We start from the raw sequence: 23,069 nt of genomic DNA, 5'->3' as shown, positions 1-23,069 counted from the left end.
TCACAGTTTTAACTCAATAGGTCAAAGATAAGGGGTTTTCGATATCCAGCATTTGAGACCCTGAGACTAAACCCAGCCTTCTAAAAAGCATATAATCCCAGTCACATCACAATCAGAATACATGATATTTTCCTCAGTCGTTAATAAATATAGGGGCCATGAGACAGAGATCCTGTTCTCGTCTCTTTTTTATGCCATGTCTCCTTCCTTCCATTTTCTCCCGAGTCAAATAAACACAAAGGTATTCATCTGATACTAAATTGTCTCCCCCTCACAGATTTGGTAGAGAAATTGGTCAAACTACATGAAAATATTTTAAGCTCATCTCCCGAGGGAAAAAAAAAAGGGTTAAAAATCAAATGTATTTTATTAGTTATATGAGTAAATAAAGTATTTAAACTCATCTTTCAGATTTTACAAGTTCAACCTCTCAGCGATTACAGTGCTGTCTACTAAGAAAATATGCTATGTCTGAGACATACCTCTTATGTTTCAATTCCCCCTTTCCCTCCTGCAAGCCTCTTCATAATAAAACCTAGTCTTGTAGTTTCATATGCCACTAGTGTCTCTTGCCTCTACCTCTTTCCATGCACTGGGCACACGTTTTCTAACTACACTGGTCATCTTCCCCAGGATGCCCCTCAACACCTCCAGCTTGACACACCCAAACCTGAACTTGCCTCCCCTAGGCACAACCCACTCACTCCCCGTCCCTCCCATTCTCCAAGTCTTCTCCATCCCAATACTGCTGGAAGGAACCCTGTGGTATATTTGCTTATATTTGACTTTGTGACAAGGTATTTATGTACACGATGTATCTCTATACTAGATGCAAGTTCTTTCAGAGTAGGACCTGTGTTTGATTCCTCTTTATAGTCATCACATCATATAGCAAGTGCCTTACCCGTTGGAATACCCACTAAATATTTATTTCATGAATGGAGTGAACACTCAGCCTTTAGTGTTGGTGGCAGTGAAATCAAAGGGCCCCAAATGAATGGAGAAGAACTGTAACACAATTATGGCAAAGTCGAGGGCAGGGGGAAGGAGGAACAATGCCCTTTCCAGATGTCTTACAGAGTGCTAGTCATTCTAAATGTTTAATAAGGCATGGTTGACTGACTGACGAATAAGGCTCATCCCCTCTGGAAAGTGGTTGGAGTGGTGGGGTGATGGCATTTTCTTTTCATTTGCCCCAGGGGCACAGAGTCAGGAGCAAGCAAGGGGACATATTATATAGACTTTTTGGCAAGTGTTATGCACAATGGATCCCAAGTTTCTGCCCCTGCTGAACTGCCACAGACATATATAATGTCTACAAACTGATGAAAGGTGATAGGTCAGCACCATCCCTATCAGTGTTTCCTTTTCCCACTCACTATACCAGGAGCTTCCTAAGAATGAGGATCTACCTTCTTTATTACTTAATTCATTCATCTTTATAACCATGATGCCTGGCACACTGGTGCTCAATAAATATGTGTGGAACAGCAAATGTTTCTCGGAGCTTAATATAGATGAGGTTAAAAATACTCCTAGAAGGACACTCAATTATTAAGAAAAACTATTAATCAGCTGTTTTTTTAAGGTTTGCAGAAAATGGTCCTAGAAGTAATAGGCCTAAACTAATTTTTTTTAAAAAAATATTAAATCAGAGTAGTTTTCTTCTTTCACAGTGTGTTCACCAGACCACCCGTATCAGAATTATCAGATTCATGTGCCCCCACTCCCAAATGACTGAATGTTATTCTTTGAGATGAGCATGGGCAACTAACTTTTTTGAAGATTTTATTTATTTGAGAGGGAGAGAGACAGAGAGAGTGACAGAGACAGTGAGAGAGAGAGAGCAAGAGCGGGGAGGAGAGGGAGAAGCAGGCTCCCCGCTGGGCAGGGAGCCTGACGCGGGGCTCGACCCCAGGGCCCTGGGATCGTGACCTGAGCCGAAGGCAGACACTTAGCTATGGAAAAGAGCCAAGAAGTATTCTCACTCTGGGGTCCTGAAGCATAGGACAGATCTCTTTGTCTTAGATGGCATAGAGCCAGGAAATTGGGCAAGGTGGCCTCACAAGATTCTGGATACTTTGAAAAACAGATTCTCTATCATCCCCCTCAAATTCGACATGCACAGGAACAAAACTCTGGACCTGTCATTTCCGTGCCGGTGATGAAAATGGCTCGACTGATTTGTTTTCCTTTTCAGCTGCTCTTTCTTCTGTGCAGTACGTCCAATATTCTTGAATGCCTACTTAGTGCAAGGCTTGGGCAAGATACTTTAGAAGAAACTTGGAATACAATTCAACCGTCTGCAAGAAGTTCACTACCCAGGACATGCTAGGAGAGGTAAGCACATGAAAATTGGGGAGCAATTCAAAACATGAGGAGAAAAGTCAAGAGAAAGTATTTGTTTCATGTGTGAATAATCATGCAAACAACATCTCAGGATATTCTGAGGGGAGTGATCATTTCAAGCTGGGAGTCCATTTGAGCCCCCTCTCTAAGACGGGGGAAGATTTGGAAAAGCAGAAAGGAAAAGGAAAGGTGTGTCCAAGAATGGGAATGGCACGAGTGTGTTTTAGATCAGGAGGGGTGGGGGTTAATAGAGAAAGGTGGGAAGTAGATGAGTAAGTTGGAGACCTGCCTCTGGGGGTGGTTTTAATGCCATGCCACGAGAATTTGAGACATTGTCCTGCAGGGAAATTGGAGGATTGGGAGTCAGTGCAGTTTGGAGAAAGCAGTGTTTTAACAAGATTAAGTGTTTTAACAAGACGGCAGTTTTAGGATGATGTTTAAAGAGAAAAGATGTGAAGTAGATAGAGCTGTTTGAATACGATTACAATGGACCAGACACGAGGGAAGAGGACTTTAACCAATGGTCAGTCCATATGATCCATCATTTCAAAAAACCAAACCTGAACTATAGTTTCCACACTGGGCTCGCTTCCTAAGAGAGGAAAAGGCAAGCTATTCTTGAGGCTTGGGAATTACTCAGAAAGAGAAGAGAAAGCAGACCCTGGAACTCAGGAGAGAGAGAGCTGTGCTCCAACTCAGACATCATCGAAAGGGCTCTTCCGCTTCTACAGTGAATGAATGTCTGACCAAGTTTGGAAATAAGGAACTTGGAGTAATGAGCTCAAATGAGAGAGAGGTCGGCATGGCCTTGGCCTTGTATTCCAGAGAGAAGAGCTAGTGCCTCCGTTAGGGATGACAGCCTGATTAGATGGATTGTCTTCTTCAGAGAGATGCAGAAAACATCTTAACCTAACCCTCAGTCAAAAACTAGGCATGTGATGGAAATGGGAGGGAGGTGTCTTCTAGACAGTTGGCAATGGACGCTGGCCTCCAGGAGAACCACAGAAAACTGCAGAAAGTGATCGATGAGGACGTACTTCTGGAAAAGGGGACAAGATGAAACCTCAGCTCAGATATGAGGAAAAACTGGAGGGAAGCTTGCTAATAAACATCTTATCACAGCCCGAACGTGGGGGTGATTTGCGCACCTGGGTCTGGGCCTCCTGGAGCTACGTGGGCAGGAGGAAAGCATCTACGGGGCTGAAGTGCTTGGCAGAGGGTGGAAAGAGCATCTCCCACAGGTGGCCTCTGTGACAGACCCCTACGTGGTGGGCGTGTGGGCTGGCAAGGAGAGCAGCATGACCACCTGCATGGGGAGAAGGAGCCGTCACTAGTGGAGAGGAGAGGCTGACTCTGTGAGGACCTCGTTCCTGCCTGGGATTCAAGTTTCCACGAGCTTGTCGCCAGTTCTGCCCAGGAATGTTCTCTGCCTGGGGAAGCAGAAGCCGAAATGGGGAGTCATGACGCCACAGCCACAGGTACAAGATAGCAATGGGACATGGATTTTTCTGGCAGCTCTAGGGTCCTGCAGGGCAGAAGGCTGTCACGTGGAAGCAGGAGGGTAGAAACAGTCATGATGATGATGCTGGCAAATACTTACTGAGTGCTTATTATGTGCCAGGCGCCGTACTAAGCTCTTTACGCATTCTGTTCCTTTAAATCCTCATACTAAACTTAAGAGGCACTATTATTATCCCCAGATGAGGAGACCGAGGCTCAGAGAGGTTAAATAGCTTGTTTATATGTATAGCCTGGGTTCCTCAACACTGCCAGACACCTCAGGTGACTCTCTCCCATTTTTTGTTTTGTTTTGTTTTGTTTTGTTTTTTGGTCTGAAAAAGACACTCAGGGGAAGACCGGAGGCACATAACTGACTCTCCTGCAGGTTACAGGCCTCTCCCATAAGTGTGTACACTCACAAACAGAGGCCTTGACCAAAGCCCATGCACAGCTAAGTGAAAATCTTGTCTTCCAGATGACATCCCGTTGCAGGCAAAGGGAAAAAATAAATTTGCTAAGCTTTAGATGTAGCCGTTGTCCCCATCAGAGGCAAGAGCATCTCTGTAATGATGAAAAGCACTATAATTTTAACCTTGTTATTGGACTAAGCACAATTTACGCTAGTGATGGGAGAAAAAGAAAAGATTTATGAGACGTAAGATAAAAAGATAAACTCTTGTCCCTTAGCGGCTATTAGAAACATTGCCAAAATACCATAAATGTGTGAAAGATGACATGATTATTTTTGCATTTCCACTGGGCACTTCCTACATTGCAGGAATTTACAGGGACAGAAGTCCCCAGTACGGATGGTAGAGCTGGAGGGGAAAGGAGGAAGAGTGAGCAGCCACATGCCCAGCTCCTCCTCCAGGGCGGGGGCCCCAGTGGCCAAGCCCCAGGCGGGGACGGCTGGGGAAGGCAGGTGGCTTTAGGCGTGGACAGCACACCCAAGCTGCCTAAGGTGCAACACCTGCCAGCATCCTCTTTCTGTCCCACCTCTAGCCACCTGCAATTGGAGCAATTTTGGTGGCAATACCCTGTCCTGTGTTTCATCCGGATTTGGTGTCAGATTCTGGTCCGCCCCAAGATCTGGAACGAGAGACAGCGGCCAGGGCGGTGAAGGAGGCACAAGGAGAACAAGATGATGTTCATCTACCTGCCCCCCAAAGCCCATAAACAGAAGCTTCCAAGAAGTTAGGGCTGCCAGCCTGGCCCCAAGGAGCCACGGAAGGTTTCCTTTTAAAAGAGAAAGGAAATAGACACCGGAATGTGGTTTAACTGAAACCAGCTTGAAATCAGCCTTGCAGCTCGCCAGCCTGGACGGGTTATCCTGGAAGGGGCATCATCGACACTAACATCTGAAGGCCTGCTCACAGGAAGCTGGTCGTGACTCGGGCTGCTGAGTCAGGTCCAAGATGCGGGCTGTGTGGGGCCTGGGGTTACATCAGGTAACGGGTCCAGTGGCCATCCTCATGAGCAGGAAGTAAATTTGGACATTGACCTCTGGAGAAACTCGATAGCAGGCTTGGTTTTAGTAAGACAGGACAGCAACTATTAGGGAAATTGGGGTTCCAAGATGTGCTCATCTTGGGTGGCATCAATCATTTATTTCTTCAGCACAGGGCTATGCACCTCATGGGTCTGTGATATAGAAGCCCGCTGACTGCTTTAGGTTTCACTTTCCACAAATTGAGCATCATTGCAATCGATCCCTATCTCTCCAATACAGATATTAAGAGAATGAGTTACCAAACACCTGCAAATCGCTTGAGGTGTCCTAAAGAGAGATGCCACGTGCATAGGTGACACAGAAGTCATCTTGTGAAGTAGCAACGTGAAGGCCTTGCATGGGTGGAAATGAGGGCCATGTGCCGGAACTACTGGATTGCATCGTGGTGACTCCTGTATCTAATCAAGGGAGTACTTGAGCTGCTCTATTCCCTATTTAAATTTAGGCTGCAAATGGAAAAACAGTTTTTACAACTCTAAATGCACTTTCTACTACAGAGAATGGTGACTGGAGCAAAAGCAAAAATAGCTGCTCACACCATGCTCTGAGAAAATCTAAATCTGAAAATGATCATTTTTATTTGCATGCTACCAAATAAGGACATGGGGGAAGCAGTGAGTCACCAGTGTTCTGGCACTCACCAGATTCCAACATGCTGTGAGGGTATTCTTTAAAATGAGATTTGGACATTCTAAAGAGAGATGCCACATGCATGAAGCTTCCACCACCAACCCCCCCCTCCCCGAGACGTGTAACCGTAAGTTCGGAAAAATGGGCCGAATCACGACTTTGCAGAATAGTTAGGCTGCTGCTCCAATGAATAAGTTCAATACTTTGAGAACCTCACATATATGGGAATAACACTTCACATCTGAAGAGTACCTTAGACTTTTAAAAGTCCTTTCACCTACATCATCTCATTTAAGCACATTGATTCTCACAAAATCCTCGAGGCAAGGTGTTTGTAAGTGTGTGGTTGGCATATTAAAATATCATTGAACCGTGGGGCTTTTTGTAGAGACAGGATGAATCGCTGTGGGAAGGGAAAAAAGGAACAAACAAATGAAAACTAGGGGATTTGGAGATCTAAGCTCCCTGTTAACATTTTGCGTGGCCCCCATATAAACCCAAGTTCTTAAAGTGCCAAAACCCAGCTTGCAAGCTAAGTGTGTTTTCTTCTTCTCTATGCTTTCAGAAGACAGTTTAAAGAGAGTTAGGGAATGTTCTGGCCTTTTGTTTTGAAACTTCCTCTGCTTGTTGTCTCCTTGTCTGCAGACTGTGAGATTGGTCTATTTGCTTTAAACAGACTGAACAACCTCTAAAATAAGCAGACTTCTATGACGGGCTGCCTCATTTTGGATGTGCAAAGATGTTTACTGAGCTTCTCATCTAAGACTTGATTCTTCTCTCAGCGTGACACAGTTAGGGGTTTAAAGGGGTGCGCCGTCTGTCGTAGCATGTTTTAGAAGGTGGCAGAAGAAAAATGCCTCTGTTCTACAGCATGATCAGGTATCTGTATCTCCCCAAGGATTTTTCATGAACCTTAGAAGGAAATCTGTATTATTCAGGTTCCCAAGGGCGAATCACTCTTGCCAAGAGACCACTGAGCAGTTTTCAAAGATGGAAAACATATCTTGTGTTCCCAGTAACCAGTTTAGACCTGGGTCAGGTTGGGGGTTCAAGACCTTCATGAAACCAAGGAAAATCATTTTCTGGAGAGTTTTGGATAATTACCGTGGGTTTTATATATTAACTTACAGCAAAATAATGAAATAAACAAATGAATTTATATCCACATTGCCCCCTGCTTCATTGTACAGAGAGAAAGGAGGAGTAAAGAGGGGGAGTGAAAGAGACTGCCAAGCAAGGATGTTTATACTTCTGTCCATCCCCCCACGACCACCCCAACTTATCACCCATCTTTGTGCAACACAGCTCACTGTGTGTGGGCTTCTCCCCCCCCCCCCCCAGGGAAAAGAGGCCATGAGGGTGAGCAAGTCAGGGGTGTTGGGCATCAGGACATCAAACAGTAGATCATAATAGAAATCAGGGTTCAGGACACAAGGGTTCTGGTCCTGCCTCTATCTCTAATTATTTGTGTGACTTTGGTCAACGCATTCTCCCTCATTAATCTGTAAAACCAGAGGTTAGACTAAGTGTTCCCCAAGCTAATAGCTCCTAAAAATTAAGATTGTCTTGGTAGGGACCATGTAAAGAGGTTGTGAGGCAAAGTATGATTATCCCTGTTAGCTGTAAAAGAATAGACCTGGGAAGTGGTGTGAAAATCACCCGCAAGGAAGCCTTGTGATGGGTTGGAAAACCATACAGAAACATAGAATTGTGTGCAGTGTATACCATGCATGGAGGTCTATGAGGCAATATAAAATGGGACTCGTGTAAGAAAGTCCACACCTTAAAGCAGAAAAGTCAGGCTTTTGAACTGAAGCTGTGCCCTATTCCTTTCTACAATCTCTCCGCATGATAATGTAGCACCTTGTGCACACAATTAAATGTCAGCCACAGAAAACATTTCCCTTGGCTTTGTTGTTCCAGAACGGGATTCTTTTGTCCTCAATATAATGGATATGCAGAAACAATGACAGAACAGAGATATTTTCTAAATCGATGACAAACACACTGCTGCTTCCTCCCTCCCTCCTTCCTCCTTATCCCCACCCCCCAAAATAAATCATTGTTCAGAAAAAAAAAAAAAATTCCATTGTCTATTGTCCACGGAGATCAAGATCTGCCTAGGAACAGCTCTGGCGGGCTCGCAGTGGCCCCAAGCAGCCGGTAGGTGGCGCACGAAGGCAGCGCAGGCGGGAACGCGGGGCTGATCCGGGCTCGGCGGGGAGAGGGGAGCAGGGGTCCCGCCGCCCCCACCTCCGCCCGCCCGCCGTCTTCCACCCCCTCCTCACGTGCTAATTGCTGGATACTCTACTGAGACTTGGGTTAGGGGGAAAGAAAGCGGGAATGGGAGGCGGGGAGGGGAGGTGGGGAATCCGGTTCCGAATACACAAAGGCTCCGGGGTCTCGCTACTCGGGAGCAGGGCGCCTCCTCTCTTCCCTCCCCCCGCCTCGCCCCGGGGCCCTGGCTCCCGCCAAAAGAGCGAACCGACCACTGGGAGGAAAATGGTGATCTGGGTGCGGAGCCCCACGCGCCGCGGTGCCGCCGCTCGCCAAAGCCTGGCCGCCTCCCTCCCCGGCTCAGCCATCCCGGGCTTCGGAGCCCCGGTGCACCACCCGAAACTCTGTCCAGCCGAGCGTGGGGCTGCCTTCCGACTCGGGGACTGCCCAGGCAAGCGCCTGGAGGCACGACCTGCCCGCGGCGCCGGGTCCCCACCAACGGGGTCCGGCCGAGCCCCGGAGCAGGGGGGTCCCCTGTGGGTGCCTGGGCCCGGCTGGCGCCATCAGCAGGCCTCCTTCGGAGAGGAGCCGACAGACCCTGCCCCTCCTGCGTTGGGGGCTGTGGCGCTGGCAGTTCACGCGGCGATGAACCGGCCACGCGGTCGTACGACCCCCAACCTCTGTCTAGTAGAACATGGTGTTAAGATTCCTGATGGCCCTAAAGTCAGAGGCCTGGGTTGAAACGTGAGCATTAACACCTGGGGCTTTGTGACCTTGGGGCTGTTCCTAAACTCCCCAATCTTCCATCTCCCTAGCTATAAAATGCGGCAATAATACTTACCTCATAGGAATGTTGTGAGGATTTTTTAAAAGTGGTACTTAACTTAGCAGGAGGCCTGGCTGCAGTAACTATTATTATTAACAACCTGACTCTCCTTGGAGGGGGAGGGAGATGCACAGTTTGCTGCCCTTGAGACAGATCTGGCGTCATTATTGCTAGACAGGAGAAGGGTTGGAAGAGGAGAGCCAAGGGAAGGTCTTCAGACTGGCCACTTCTAGCAGAAGATGCCATGGATCTCTCTGTGTCCTCAGCCGGAGGCCCTCCTCCTGCCGCTGAGGCTGGGCTGTGGCTAATGTTAGGTTCTCTTCTTCCTCTCCCTGGATATACATTCTCACTGGTTTTATGCCCTCTCCTCCTTCGGAGAGTTCTGAGAGAGCATATCACATGGGTTTTTGGAGTCAGAACACACCCAGGTAGGAATCCTGGATCCCTCATTTGCTAGCTGTGAAACTGGGCAGGTCATTTAAGGTCCCTGAGCTTCAGTTTGCTCCTCTAAAAATGTTGGTCTGATTCTTACCTCACAGGGTTTCTGTGAAGACTAATGGAGATGGTGTACATAAACTGCCTATCATGGACTATCTCTTCAGTAAATTAAAAATTTTCCATTTTACAGTTGAAATTAGGTTAGATTGTCTTGCAGACTATAATGGAAGTTCACTGGAATTTCCACAGCCATTCAGCAAAGGTGAACCCAGCAACCGCTAACAATTAGCTTCTCTACTCCCATCTGAGTCAGCAAAGCTTATTTCCCCTCCAGGAAAAGAGCAGAAATCCAGTGAGGGCACATTCTCCTCAGAGCCTCACAGGTATAATTCAGACACTTAAATAGGCTTGCAAACTCTTTGGGGCCACCCGATGCCCATTTTAGAGCGATACTCCAGCTGGAATGTTCTTTAGGGATAGGTCTTGCTTTAAAGTTGCATTCTAAGCCGTGGTATGTGCCGGGCTCATTGGTGCCTTGGTGACTCCTTAGTACCGACCACATGTGTGCTGCTACCAAAGCAGAAGTGTGGTGGCTAGGGTGTGGCACGCAGCCACCTCCTGCCTGAGACAGGTGGGAGGTCAGGAGCTGTTGACCCTTCTCTAAAAGGACACTTGGGCATTCCCATGAGCATCAGAATTGTATAGCTCTTGGGAGAAGCTCAGTCAACGGGTGGACCAATTCCCATGGGCAGTGGTACGGCCAATAGGCAGCTTTCAAGATGGCCCCCAAACCTTGCCTCCTGATACTCATGTCCTGGTGTAGTCTCCTCCTATATTAAACAGGGCTGACTTGTGTAACCCAAGTGAGTATTATAAAATGACAGTGTGTGACTTCCAAGGCTAGCACAGAAAGCACATTGTGACTTCTACTTGGCTCTCTCTTCTATCACTCACTGTGGGGAAAGCTGACCACTATGTCATGAGAATACTCAAGCAGCTATATGGAGTGCTCCATGTAGCAAGGAACAGGCCTTTTGCCATCAGCCAGCACCAGCTTGCCAGCCATGTGAGGGCATCATCTTGGATGAAGTAGATCCTCTCACCCCAATCAAGCCTTCAGATGACTGCAGTCTTGGCTCACATCTTGGCCACATGAGAGACCCTGAACCAAAACCACACAGTTAAGCCATCCCTGAATTCCTGACTCACAGAAAAACTGTGTGAGATAAAATAAATAAATAAATAAATAAAAATTTAGGCTTATTTGAAGGGTAGAGATGTTGTATTAGATGTATTAGTACTAGATGACTAATTCAGCAACATTCAGGAGAGCCATAGGGTTTCCATCGGCTAAGGTAGGGCCGGTAGTGAGGGTCCTGCCCCCTCATTTCTGTGAATACAGTTCCATAGACATGTCTGAGTCTAAAAGCCCTTCGTTGACCTCATCGGAAGGCCCCCTTACCTCCAAAGGATCTGGGGGGAAAGCTCAAGCTAGAGTCTCCCAGCAGGACTGAGTTACTAGTAGCCTTAACCTTTGTTTTTGAGAAGGGTTGAGGGTAGGGCATTCCCTCCCCTCCCTGCCCCTCCTCCCCATGGCCGGTTCTGGCACTTGGCCCAGGTATAAAATCGCCAGCACTGTCGCTGCTTTTTGGTCTTATTATGAGTGTGTCTGTTCTGCTGTGCTGGTTGTAGCGTGTCGCGGGGGGAATGTGAGCACAGAAAAGGAAGCTGTGTCAGATCTTTCACTCTTCATGTTAGAAGCCTGCTGCTGAGTAGCCTGTAGGTCGGGTGGGAAAAGACAGGTTACCATGTCCTGAGGGGTGTGGAACCAGGCTCTTCATGTAACTATGAAAGTTCCAGTGGTCAGGTCACTTTGCTTCTTCCTGAAGTCTCCTGGTCATTTCTGTCAGTTATCTGTAGACAGAAACGTGTGGCTGAGGCCGTGCCCCTAAGTGGCAGACTCAGTCTTGTGCCCCGACTCTGCCTAGTAGGGGTCTCATACTTTTCCACTGTTAGTCATCGTTAGGAATCACATGTTTCATTTCAGCAGAATGAATTACAGTGATTTACTAGGTAATAGCCTTGAGCTGACCAAATGCAACTTGAGATCCTGTTCTTTCATGAAATACCTGCCAGTGAGTATAGTGAACTTATAATTTTGCTAAGTCTAAGCAAATCCCAATATCTGACTGGGCATCTCTACCGTTCAGAGGTCTGAGGCTGTTTCGTACAAATCCTTACACTCCCTAGATCTAGGGCCCTAACAGTGTTGGCGTGTCAGGAAACCTCCACCTCTTGAAAGCCATCCTGATCCCCTCAAAATCCATTTCTTATTTTTGATGTGATTCTAAGTTTCAGTTTTTTATTTTTTTCAGAAAGTTTTATTTCTGCTATATTTTTAGATTCAAAAGTATTTATTTAAGGTGAACAAATGATACAGCATACACAACTGCTGGAACTGCTTTTAATTGAGAACAAGAAAGGAATACCTAAGACAAGAATATGCAATTACCACACTTATTGTTTCCAGTGAATTTTTGTCAAGTTTGTTTGTCTTATTGTTAATGTGATGATACAGCAATCCTTGGAAAAAGAATAACATTTGCGTTAAAGAACAAATCTAGATAAAAATGGAAAACAGAGTTCGCCACAGCCCACAAGGCCTTCTTTGGGAAGAACTCTTGAAGAAAAACCAACTCATGCTGCACAGAAGAATATGGTGCTGTCATTCTTCCCTTTATAGTGCCAGAGTGTTCCTGAACAAAGGCCTCGAGGCATTATCAACTCGTCATCTATTTTTTGATGTGATTTCTATTTTCAGGACCCTGTTTTCCTCCCTCTTTGTTCCTGATGCATCTGGTCACTGGTGCCTTCTACTTTGGTCCTATCATATTTAATGTGACCAGCCCCCACCTGGAGAGGTCACCATGGTGACCACGAGTCAGACGGGCAGGGTCCTTGTCCACCCACAGGAGCAGAGGGAGACTTCAAGGATCCACCCACTCCGGTCAGACAAGCTGGAGGTATGTGGAGTCCGAAGGATGATAAGGTTGTTTCATATGAACTGGGAAGGAACTGGTGGACTATCGGTATCATCCAAGCCCTGGATATTGTTTAACAAACAAACACAACACTTTTTTTTTTCTTTTGCTGGGATTTCTGATTGGACAGTACACAAGGCCCAGTGTGTAACCTAATCAAAAATAGCTATTACATAGTGCTTAGAAATTTACATAGCTACCAATCTTAAAGGGCAAAGGAAAGAAGAAACTGAGGGTATTTATGTTTCGCTGATAAACGATGGAGTGGAGTGTCTCTAAACATGTCTGCCAGCTCAAAAATTCTGTAGCTTAGATTCCATAAATAAATTTAATCTGATTTTAATATTTATTCATTCAGTCACACATTCAACAATTGTTTAAATGTCTATTCTATACTAAGCACAGATATATATTAATGAATAAAACAGACATGGATCCCTCCTTATGAGTCTACTGGCAATCAACCCACAAACAATTCTAAGTAGACTCACAACTGCGTACATTCTGGGGGAAAATCTAAATGGATTCAGAGATAGAGAATAACATGGCGTGCCTGCATAGATAGGGGGATTAGTAATGACTTTTCTAAGAAGAAAACATTTAAATCAACATCTGAACAATAAATTGTTCAACATACTCACTCTAGCCATGTGTTGATATTCCAGGAAAAAACACAGTGTGGGCAAAGACCCTGAGACGAAAAAAGCGTGATGTGTTTAAAGAGTAGAACATTCTGGATATAGAAATTTGCAGACTAGGGAACATGCTAAATCATAGCTTGTCAGGTTTTGATTGGGTAATTTAGTCTGGCCACCCGACCAGTTTTTAAATCCCCTTCACAATACTCCCTCTAAATAGCCAATCACCTTGTACTTGAGTCTCTCCACGAGAGGGAATGTACTCTGTCTCAGAGTATCCATGCCAGTTTAGGTTAAAAAATATGAATTTGTTCCAACAAGGAAACTGGAACTGGAATCATGAATTGTAGTCACGGGCCTGCACCTGAGGAAATTTTCAAGTTGAAATGTAAGAAGCTACTTAGATAGCTGTATTTACCTTTCTTTATTATGTGGAGTGCCAAGGACATACAGCAGGATTTCAAGTTCATCATTCTTTTCTAGGAGAAAAAAAAATATGAGAATGATAAGACAGCCCTTGTGAACTTGCCACACTTTTCTATTGTAGCAAAATTCATGTCGGTGTCCTAGCAAACCAACAATTGCACAATAAGGTCAGTTGTACCCTTGAAAGACAGTTGTGTGTTTGGGCTAGAGTGGTGAGGTGGGAGTGACTTTCCTGTGGTGTTTGTGGTGCCTCAGGGAGAGGAAGTACATGTATCCACCAAGTTTACAAGAGTCTTTGATAATGTGAGTTGACTTACCCATGGCCTATTATTGATCTGACTATAGAAACTCAATGGGATTCCATAAAGATTCTGCCACTTATTTGAAAATATTCCCCACAGCCAGTCTACACCACTAATAGTTTGGCTGGGTTGGGTATTTGTTCCAGAGTACATCAAGAAACCTACATTTCAAGGTGTTACAGAGGTACGTCCAACTTGACAACCCATAGGCCACTCTCTCTGAAAGCCATTTACGAAGTGATATGGTGACTGCTAAGCTACCCTACCTGAAACAGTCTTCAAAGGATTTTGGACCATATTGCAGAGTTATAATACTGCTAAGGGTGTGAAAAGTCAAAGAGCTGACCAGGATTAAATGCTAACCCATGCAATGAAATCCTATTGGTAGTCAAAAGAATTTCACCGGAAAAGTAAAAGAGAAAACCTCCATTGGATTTTGCTTCTCAGATAGCAGTAATGCTCTAAAAGTATCAAAGAAGTAGAAAAACAAGCCAAAAAAAATTAAGGCTATCTTAATGAGGCTGGCAGGTAGAGTATGGTATTTATATGGCACTTCGTTCTAGACCAGACTAAAAAAATCTATAGACCACCACCGCAAATATCACACCCAACTTCTTGAGCCAGCTCGTGAGGTTCACCTACTAGACCTGCGTCATATTAAGGGATAAGACAGATTCACTAACATGCCTGGAATGCAGCCAGCTCACCAGGACTGAAGGGATCTCTACTGGGCCAACCAAATGTCAAGAAAGGAATGTCAATAGCATGCTCTTAAAGTTGCCCTGTGATGAGCTGAGGTGGGACAACTCCAAAGGACTCCTTTCAAGATCTGCTCGAGCATGACCTTTGTGATGACTTCTAGTGACGACAGTTTGGCCAAGAAAGCACCAGACCTTGCTGGCCAACCACAAGGTGAAGTGGAGCTGATCCTTCTGAGCAGAGACATCGGACAGCTGGCTCCCAGAGAGAGCCCATCTAGAAAGAGCAACTGGCCCTGCAAACAAAGATTGGAATTGGAAGCCACAGGTTAGTCCCTGCCGTTTATGTATGTTACTTATGAGAACACTACCCGGCACCTAGTAGTAGGTGCTTAATAAATGTTAGCTCTATTGTCAGTCTTTAAGGCCCCTCACAGGAAACTGGAGTTCATATGATAGTTTGCCATTAACCGGTCCCTGCTCATATTTCTGCCATTTACTACTGAACACGAAGGGCAGATTATTGAGAATGTTTAATACCAGTTCTTTCCTCTGTCAGATGCAAATAATAATACTTCATGAATTTTATGAAAATTAATAAAATAATAGGCATAAAACACCAACAGTTGTGCCTGGTATTCTGTTGGGGCTCCATAAATGTTGTTATTAGTCCCTGATGGCCGACGGTCTGGCAGAGGTGTCTGATAGAAGTTTCTGTGATGAGAGAAATGCTCCCTGGGTTGCCCACTATGGTAGCCACTAGCTACCTGTGGCTAGTCAGCACTTGGAAGGTGGCCAGTGCAACTGAAGAACTAAATTTTTAATTTCATTTCATTTTAATGAAACTACCCAATTATGGCGTGGGGCTAATGTGTTGAACGGTGCAGACTTCGTTGTTTAGGCCTCAGTCTGTCCTCTTCATATCCTGTCTGTTCCCGTGGCTTGTTGCCCGTGAGTATCTCCGCCAGGGGTTGGACAAGAGTGAAAAGAGGATGTAAAATGCGATTTGGGCAGGTCGGTGTGGTGGATAATAGAAAGAAGAAAAGTCAGTGACTCTGTGGGGACTGTTTTGTTTCCAGCTCTGCCTACTGTTCTTGGGCAAGTCACTTAAGCTCATTTCCAGAAGGAGAGATTTGATACTGATATGACTCAGAAGTCCCACCCATCACATGATCACAAAGGGAGAACATAAGAAATGTTACACAATCTTAGATTATTTTTTAGGTACCGTGGGTTGCACTTAGCTCTATTTTGTATCTCCCTCATTTAAAGGTAACGTATAGAAGTGTTGGTATACAAACTACTATAAGTGAGTAGACAGAGATGAAAAAGAAACTGAGGCCAGGAAAAGAGGAATTAACCTCGGGACAAAGAAAAAGGGCTTAATGCCAAAGAACAAGCGTCCTGTGGGAGCAGAGTGCTCCCGCCCCATCCCTTTGCAGATGTGCGGCCTGCGAGGGGCAGGTGCGAGCAGGGGAGGGGGAGTGCTGGGGACAGCAGGACTGGGAAAGACTTCGCATGATAAACCCATCATATGACTACAAAGTGGAAAGGAAATTCTGCAAAACAGATCTTCTAGAATCTGCCCTGCATAGAAAGAGCACAGGACAAGGAGCCTGGAGGCCCATGTTTCTTCTCTGGGTCTCTGGCTAACCAGCTGGGTGACCCGTTCTTAATCTGACTAACTTCTCAGGGCCGCAATTTAATCATCTGTGCGGTGAATTGGTTAGGCTCCCTATAAGCTTGGAAAATCTGTGATTGTGCTTAGAGCCCTAGAAATTTTAAACATGCTTTTCTTTGCCAGGAGCTGGAAGATTGGGACATTAACAGCAGCTGAACCAGGTAACAACCCCCACCACACACGCATGTACACATATATTTTTTCGTCTGCTGAAGAGCAAGGCCATGCCCTATTGGATATGACCCTTCAGTCCCTATCTAAAGCAACTTATGAACCATGGGTTCCCCTTGGTTATAAGCATAATTCTGATTGATTAGCCTTGACAATACCCAAAGAGCTTTCTAGATTTTTTTAAAGAGAGAGAGCCAAAGTAATTCCTCGGACTATCAGGTCTGTGGTGATGGGATGTGTGTGTGTGTGTGTGTGTGTGTGTGTGCGCGTGTGTGTGTGTGTTTATGACAGAAAACGTGAAACCTTACCATCTGCTACTATAAATGGTGGAATAGAATATACACCGTTGGCATTTGGGGACAAGCTGGTTATTAGCAGGAGTAAACCAGTGGCGAAAGAAAACCTTTAAGTCATCTTTTCTCCACCATTTTTACAGTCTCTAAGTCCACAACTTGTTTTGAAACTCAGCCCCTCCTCCTCTGCTTCTCCCAAGGCTGCTAGCTCTATGATAAATAGCATCCTGTGCCCTCCCTGCTCTCTCCCCCATTCCTGCTCACATTCCTCTCTGTCCATGTCCATTCTTTCCTGAAAGTTGGGTGGGAATCTCTATTCAACAGCCCACCTGCCTGGACCCTATATCCAACAACAGGAAGTAGTGGTTTTAGAGACTCTTGGGGAATGATTCCTGTAGACATACACACACCTTTTTCAGCTCAGAAGTCCCCTAGCTGCACCTTGAACCTTAGTGACGTCAGGATGAAAGTGAAGGGGCTGCAAAACAAGCCAAGTCCGCTCTCCATATTAAGTCCTGCTGCTTCTCAGCTTTGCCGAGTCCATCGGCACCCGGGTTGGTTACAATAGACATGACAACAATCTTCCCTGTGGTTTCTGCTTCCTGGTGACAGCCTGTCCCAGTGACCTCCCTTGGTCAGGAGAGGATCCTTCTTTGTTGGGGCCCTTATGACTAAATTTATGGCTCTTTTATTAGGTTGGCAGGTGCTTTAAGTGAGGGAGTAAAGGAGCAGCACGATTTGCATGTAGCTCAATACAGGAAACAAGGACATGGAAAAATTTATCCACAATCCTTTTCTGCTAAAAGTTTGCAAAATTCTTCAGGTATCATTGAGAGGGAGGCTCCTCCCTGCTTCAAGCCTAGATTTCGGGTATGTTAAGGCTGGAAGGGTTTTCTAGATCATGAAAACTCCTATTGGTAGGAAAAGGAGCCTAGAGAAAAAGTTTAAATAACATGCCCAAAAGATCACACATTGCAAAGCTAGTTAGAAGAGCCCCAGGACTAAAGGCTGGATCAACCAATTTCCCCAGATTTCACCTCTCTCTCTCTCTCTCTCTCTCTCTCATTCTCTCTCTGTTTCTGTCTCTCTCTCTCTCCCCCTTGACCATCTTCAAAAGGGACTGTCTTTGGTGGGCCTAGGGAAAAAAAAACAAACCAGTTAATCTCTGAAAGACACAAAGAAGATTGGCAACCTATTTGCAAGCTTCCCTTTTTTTCTTTCAAGATATTTAGTATTCTGACTTTGCCCAGGAAATAGAGAAGAAAAAAAAAAAAAGAGAGAATCAGATATCTTTTAAAAGCAAAACAAATAAAGAAAACTGCTTTTGAAAGAAAAGTGGTTGTGTGTGTGTGTGTGTGTGTGTGTGTGTGTGTGTGTGTGTAGGACCAGGGCCATGTATCTTTTGGGAATAAGCTAAATAAAAACGTAAATGGCCTTCCCATTAAGTGGAACATATAGAAGGACACCTTCTTTGCCTATTCCGGTCCTTAAAAACCTGAACAACGACAGTGTGGGGGTAGATGATTCACGCCACTGCCGGCCCTGGGTCTCTGCTTTGCCCTATATTCTGCGAGATCATCCCATTTCCTTTGGGCTTCTCCTGGCTCTCCCCGAACCCTTGCCAAGTCGGCTCTCTTCCATTATTAGTCATTCTAATAAACACTTCTAATAAACACAAACCCTATAAACCAATCCAGGATGCTACTCTTGGCTCTTACATGCTGCCTTTAGAAAAGACTGATCCCTGCATTAACTTTGTCATCTGTCCTGGAGAAACCCAGCTGCGATCTCTAACATATTCTGTTGCAAGCTGCAATATAATGGACATATTTAGTGTACGTTCTCTTGTTAAATGGAATCTGCATTCCTAAGTGAACTAAAAATGCTTAATTATTAATAAGTCCCCCAGGGATTGGTGACATTTGGGATGATTTTATCATGCTGTAGATATTTAACAACATAATGTGTATGGTGGTGTCTAATCCAACTCTTTCATTTAAAAGAACATTCCCTCCCAATTCGTTTCAACTCATATGCCATGTAGATTATTAGTCCCTGAACATCCAGCCCCAGGTGGGGGAAGAGGGAAGTTCCTGAGGAGTGACATGGGATTGGAGCGGGGGCTTCAGGGAAGGGAGGGCCGGGAGGAGTCACCGAAGATCTGGAATTGGTTTGGGGTGGACTATACACTAGCTGCTTTCATTCGTGTGGAGGCAATGGCTACAACAGACAGAAGTTTCTGGAAAGATCACAGGACTAGGTGCCAGGCTTCTAGTCCTGCACCAATTTGCTGTGCAACTCTGAGCAAATCGCTTAACCTCTCAGAGATCGAGTTTTTTCACATATTTGAAAGGGATCACTACATGTTCCTTAACCATCTGAATTAAGTGCAATATATAGGAAAGGACTTCCAAAAATTAAAACGCTTTATAAGGAATATATTCAAAGATGAAGAAGAAGGAAATAGCATTTACTAAGCACTCTCTGTGAACTGGGAGTTGTGCTCAATACTTTTATAAACATGAAGTCAATTTGTCTTAGCAAAAAAAAAAATGTGAGATTGGCATGATCGCTTCATTTACCATGGAGGAAACTGAGGCTCAGAGCTTTTGCCTAAAGCTCTTCATCACAAAGCTAGTGAGAGGCAGAGCCAGGCTGAAAACCTGAAACAGTAAGGTGTGTGTTTGAGTATACAGGATGTAAAAAGAAAATGGGTCACAACCTTAAACTTTAAATAGAAATGTTCAGTCAACCTGAGCATTTGGCTGACTGATACATGATGATATGCATTCTCACAACACATGAACATTAGCCTGAAATTTTCATATTTTGTCATCAGGCTGTTTCTCTGCACAGTTCTGCTATTAAGGAAGGAAAATCTTGATGTAGAAGTATAGTGTCAAAGGCAGGTTTTTAAATAAAGTAAATGTTTAGGAGGTCCTGCCATTAGGTTTGGATGATCTTGATATGTTAGTGGTAGGTTGATGGATGATAATGAGCTTCCCACTCATTACTTCCTTGTTTCTGCCCTGTTGCTGTGAGACTGGCCTTTGATGGAGGTTCTGCCTCCCGTGGTAACAATTGTTTCTTTCCACTCTACTTCTGTTCAGGGCTCTGTGTTCTGCCCAGGATAGTGGAGATCCCGTTTGCACACAAATGCTTTGCACACCATGGGCCCTCGTTTGCTGTGTTGGGCCTGGAAATGAAGTTATCGATGGCTGTTTACGAGAGAGACAAAGTGGAGCAGGGTTTGGATCAAGAGACCAGAAGCCAGTCCATCACCTGCTCCCTCAGTGACCTTGCTTCACCTCTTTATGCTTCAGTTTCTCCATCTGTTGGTGGAAAGAGTGATACATGATCCCTTGCTCTCAGCGTGTCATGAACATCTTTGTAAAGCCCTGGGAGATGCTAGAAGGAGCCTGAAAGACTCATGCCTCCCTTTAGGTAGTAAAATAAACCCCCATCTGATGGTCTAAACATTACAGAAAATATCTTTTTTAAACAAAAAGATGATCTTCTGCCCTGAAAAAGTGTTTGCATTTCTTCACATATCAGTGAATGGTATTCCATGAAACCCACTTCAGTGGCTGGACCTCAATTTTCCTTTAAATAATAGATAAGCATAGGCACGTACAAGGAGCGCACAAGGCCGTTAATATTCCTACTAGGTTACTTTTCACCCACAGGATGCGTTTCCTTACTAATGAGAAAACTTAAACCAGGAGAAGTGAGTGGATTGCCAAGTCCGCACGGATAATTAGGGGCAGAGTTGTGAAAATAATCTAAGTCTTTCGTCTCAAAACCTGGAGCTTGTCCCTCTCAACTTCATTTTGGATAATCCTGGAGGCTGAACTTTGTTCAATGGCTGTTCTGCTGCGTCTCTTTTCCTCCTTGCTGGTACAGCAGGGCGGAGGGGTCTGTCTGCACACTCCTTCTCGGGGGAGCGGGGCCCTCTGAGGCCACACGCTCATCCCCCATGCTCTCAAGTAAGGGTTGCGGCAACGCGAGAACCCAGACACATCTGTTTGCTTGTTAAGCCTGTTCCTCATCGCAAGCCCGAAGAAAAACCTGCCAAAAATCACATTACTGAGTCACTGGGACCTCCAGACTGCTCTAAGTGGAGGAGCCAGTCAAGCTGCACAGGTAATACTCAGGCCGAAATAGCCGCATCGTGATGCTATTACAGTCATGCGTTTGCTTTGTATGTGCTTCTAAAGTGTATGCAGGCTTAAGAATCAGAACGGAAAGCAGGGGTTGAACACCAAAAGAGCACTTTAAACTGGTCTTTCTTTTTGGAGGGGGAATTAAATTGCCAAGATCATCAGAGACTGATGCAGAAACACAGAAAAGCTACAGTTGATGAGGCACGAACTCCGTGGTTTACACACATTCATTGATGACCTCGGGTCTCCTCGTGCCCTTGGCGTGCCCTTGGCCGGCACAGGTTGCTATTACAGTTCCTTGCAAGGAAGTATCCCCTGCACGGTACCACTCTGCAAAGAGAGTTCTCCTGAGATTTTTAAACAGCGAAACAAAGAAATCTGCCAAGGGGAACCCCAACGTGACAGCTGCTGACGCTCAGACAGAAAGAAGGAACCCTCTCAATGATGCTCCCTGTCTGCCCCACTTGAGCGGCTTCTGCTAGGGCCAGCATCCCTGGGAAATTGCCCTGGAAAATGAGCAGCTCCTTTTCAACGGCAGACTCCCAGCTGCTCCCCACCTCCGAGGCTGCTCTTGGGCACGACAGAGCAGCTGGCCCGGCCCGGCTTGGCTCGCTTGCTGCCGGAGGCCCATTAGGAGCCCGAGCTGCAAGGCACAGGTGGGCAGAAGCCACGCAGGCCGCCAACGTGGCACCTCTGCCCTCCCACCTGCGTGGTCTTCCCCAGCTTTGGCGCGATGGCGTGGGGGATTGGAGGCTAGGGTGCCCTTCCCAAGCCTATCAGTCTTCCCTTTCTTCCCTGCATCGTGCCGTGCTCCCTCACCCACCCTAGCGCCCTGGCTGCATGCAGAACCCTGCCGTGCCCTTCCCCCAGGAGCGAGAAGGGCCAGATCTGGCGCAGAGCCAGGCTCGGAAGAAACGGCAGAGGGCAGAGAGAGGCGGTAGGTGGGGCGGGGAGCCTTGTCTTACACGTTCAAAGCCTAATTTTGGATCAGAGTCATACTTGTAGCCAAGCCTGAAAGATCACTGAGGCCCCAAAATGAACCCACAGCTCCGAGGCGGGGAATGGGCAGATCCTCGGCTCCCTTGCCCACACACTGCTCTCCTGACAGAGGTTAAGTTAGCCTTGTTTGGATTGCCAGTGGTATTTTCTTTAAAGCCACATCGGGAGTCTTGTTGCCTCATGCTGGCTGAGGCCAGGGCAGGTTTCCCGCCCCCGTCTCTGTGCATGTTCCCGAGAACTGTTGTCAGCTGGGATGCCCCCCAGAAGCCTGGGTTCCTCGTGCGAATGCCGCCCCGCCCCGCACCCCCTCCAAGGGGGGCCTAGGACCCCTCCCCAACCCCCCCTTCCTGCTTGAGATGGCGCCAGCCCCCACAATAGACCGGCAGGGCAAGGGAAGCTGCAGGTGACAGAGCAGGCACCTTCCTATGAACCGGAGAACCCACTGCCTGTCGGACCCGCGGAAGAGGGGCGCAGGGCTGCTCCCCCTTCTTCCCAGGGAGAACGGGCCGCTGCCGAGAGCAGGCCGGTGGCTCCCTGGCGCTCGGGCTCTCAGGCCGCTTGGCCGCAGGGCTGGCCGGCCCACAGCCCGGAGCAGCTGCTCGTGAGGACGCGCCGCGGCTTCAGAGGAAGTTGCTGGCTGCGGGGCTTGCGCCGGGCCTGGCCGCACGCTGGCTGCCGGGCGGAGGGAACAATGGAGACGGCAGCCCGTGTGCAGCCGGGAAAGGGGAGGAGCGGGACAGGGGTGAGGACGGGCGGAAAGAAAGGGCCGCGCTGCTGCCCGCGCCGCCGGGGAAGCGGCTCTGCGCTCCCAGGACCCCTGCTCTTGTTCCCAGGGGACCAACAGTCTGGGCCCCTCTGTCAACAGCCCCCGGACTTTTTTTTTTTTTTTTAAACTGTACCTGCCGAACCCTGGATTTAGAGAAGCGTGCCTGGCTGACGCAGGGAATAGCACTCCTCCGCCTGTTTCATCTCAACTGACGGCATCTTTGTAGCAGCTGACCACAGGGAAAAACAAAAGAATTCACGAGGAAAAAGGCAGATCTCTCCGGACTGGAAAGTCCTGCAGCGGCGGGGCCGCATTTCAGTGCCTTTGCTAAAGGCTGTGCCCAGACGCCACTTCGTGTGGCAAAGCAAAAAAAAAAGACAACTTTACAGAAGTGAATTGTGGGTTAATTAACGGTTTTTTT

The 23,069-nt window shown here is 46.5% G+C and overlaps 2 long non-coding RNA genes across 2 annotated transcripts; one reads left to right on the top strand and one right to left on the bottom strand.

Annotated features, from left to right (window-relative positions):
* The first annotated feature begins 1,997 nt into the window (after positions 1–1,997).
* Positions 1,998–21,441, top strand: LOC116637471. The gene is made up of 3 exons (XR_004300486.1): positions 1,998–2,340; positions 16,380–16,417; positions 19,831–21,441. It is a non-coding gene; the product is annotated as an uncharacterized LOC116637471 (long non-coding RNA).
* Positions 11,928–23,043, bottom strand: LOC116637470. Its single transcript, XR_004300485.1, has 4 exons — positions 22,782–23,043; positions 13,568–13,628; positions 13,153–13,202; positions 11,928–12,573 (listed from the first exon to the last, which is right to left on the bottom strand). It is a non-coding gene; the product is annotated as an uncharacterized LOC116637470 (long non-coding RNA).
* Between the last annotated feature and the right edge of the window lie 26 nt (positions 23,044–23,069).

Source organism: Phoca vitulina, unplaced genomic scaffold, assembly GCF_004348235.1.
Source record: "Phoca vitulina isolate PV1807 unplaced genomic scaffold, GSC_HSeal_1.0 scaffold14, whole genome shotgun sequence".
NCBI lineage: Eukaryota > Metazoa > Chordata > Mammalia > Carnivora > Phocidae > Phoca > Phoca vitulina.
This window is presented reverse-complemented; position numbering and strand designations above follow the sequence as displayed.